This window comes from Brassica oleracea, chromosome C3, assembly GCF_000695525.1.
Source record: "Brassica oleracea var. oleracea cultivar TO1000 chromosome C3, BOL, whole genome shotgun sequence".
Lineage (NCBI taxonomy): Eukaryota > Viridiplantae > Streptophyta > Magnoliopsida > Brassicales > Brassicaceae > Brassica > Brassica oleracea.
In genome coordinates this window covers 48,548,719-48,551,130 of record NC_027750.1, presented here as the reverse complement: position 1 = coordinate 48,551,130, position 2,412 = coordinate 48,548,719, and positions in this window count along the sequence as shown.

Here is a 2,412-nt window from a genome sequence, read left to right as displayed (position 1 = left end):
TTGCTTAAACCCACATCTTATTTATTTACCGTTTCTCGATCAAACAATAAGTATACATTTTAAGTTTTATATAATTTTATTTAAATAAGCATTGGCATGTCTCGCATTTTTTTTTTTTTTAAAGATTAAAAACTGTAACGGAGTAATACATCATCTAACATGTCTTGTATTGATCAAATTTTTTTTTTATAAAAAAAAAAATTTGATAAATGATAGAGTTGGACAAAATACCCGGATCCAGAATCGAACCTGATCCGAAAAATAGTATCGAACCCAAATCAAAATTGATTAATACATGATTGGATATACAATTTTAATATAAAAAAAAACCAGATTCAAACCCGACTCGAAGCAAATATTTAGGATATACTAAAATACTGAAAACACAAGAAATATCTAAAAAAATCTTTCTCCATCAAAATTTCCAAATAAATCCAATTTTTATTTTAATTTCAAATATTTACTTTTACATTATATAAAGTTATATGTGTTATAATCTCTCTGTTTCATATTAAGTGTCATTTTAGCATTTTTTTTCTTGTTACAAAAAGAGCTTCATTTTAGAATTTCAATGCAACTTTCAGCTTAAAGTAAATTACAAATTCATTGATTTTATAAATAATTTCATTTATCTCAAATCTTATTGGTTGAATATGTGTAATTAATAACAACTTTAATGAATTTCAATCATTTTCTTAATCTGTGTGAAAAATGTCAAAGTGACATTTTTTATGAAACAGATGGAGTATTATTTAATTTTTGGATTTTGAGCATTTAAGGTATATTTGATTTCGATGCAAGATAGTCGTAGAATTTTTAAATAATTAACTGCACTAAGGGCACTAAGGGCACCTCCATCCGTAAGAGCCCACAAAAGTTGCTAAAAGAAAAAAAATTATTATTATGATAATTTATTTAATGTTTATTTTTCTGTAAAAAATAGCACTAATTATTTGGTGACACGTATGTTAGTTGGTCATAAAGCAGTTTTTTAGACCACCATTAACGGAGGTCTTAGCAATAGGATCCTTAGCAAAAACTAATAAAATATTGGGTGGGTCCCACTAATTTTAAAAAATCGGATCTCTAAGGTTGTGATATAAAGACCGACCTTCATTTGTTTCTTGCACTGTTCGCGGGCCCTACTAGTCATCTGGCTGCCCGTGATTAGTTCGTCTTTTAATTTTTTTCTTTTTTTTTATCAGACAAAAAAAAACAAACTTTCCTACGAAACAGTGCAGACTCATCTCAGCGTTAATCATGCTCTTAAGTTTGTTGTTTAAGAACCTTTAGCTTTTCTATTTTTTCACTTTTCATTATATTCTATTTTTTTTATGTTTAAGAATTTGTGTTAGTAACCCCCGGTAATCGTGTTCTAAGTTACCAAAATACCAACTTTAAGATATTTTAAGATTTTTTTCTTGCCGTGCATTTATATTTTAAGATATTCCAGTCTCATTACCTCCTCTAGCATGCATTTATATTTTAAGATATTCCAGTCTCATAACCTCTAGAGTTTAAAAGTTTTATATTTAAAGATATTTTCCTTACATGCATTTATTATATGCTCGACATTTCTTGTTTTAAAACCATCTTGTTTCTGATTGGCCGAATATATAGTTTGTGAAAATATTTAAAAAAAAAATCAAGAAAAGCAGTTGCATGAAAATATAAATAACTCTAAAAATAAGAATATAATCCTATAAAAAATTCTGATTTAATAGTATAGATGCGATCCTAAATTTACCCAACTTTTTATCTCATGATCGTTGTAGATTTATTTAAAGTTATGTGAAGCATCATGAAAGCCATATAATCGGTAGAGAAAAAGAGTTATAATTCGGTAGTGGTACACAACTCTAATCTCATCCTACTTGTTGAGTAAACTCTGCAAGTTAAACTATAGGATTCGTCGAATATAAAGACTTGTGAAGGAAGTAAAAACCCAGAGGAGTATGTGACTTGGTTAGTAAGAAGCACGGCTCTTCGGATAAGTTTGTGAAGTAAAGATGAATGTTATACTAAAAGACTTGAGACATAATTACTAGACTAGAGCTTGATCGGATATTTGATTTTTACGTTTTTATACATTAATATACATTTTTCATGATTAGTGTTATGTACATTGATGTGTCGCCGTATAACTAATTGTATATAATAAATCCGGACTGAATCTTGTAATAAGATTATTTTTGATACAAATATCCGAACCCATTTTAGATATATTGGTTATTTAGATATTTTTATTTTCCTATACATCAGAATAAAAATCACTCAGACCCAAAAAGATCCAGCTCGAACCCCACACATAAATTTATAATATCCAAGTGGGAACTAATTTCAAAACCAAAAAATTGATCCCGAAAGAAACAACTTGTACCTGAATGAGTACCCAAATGTCAATACCTAACT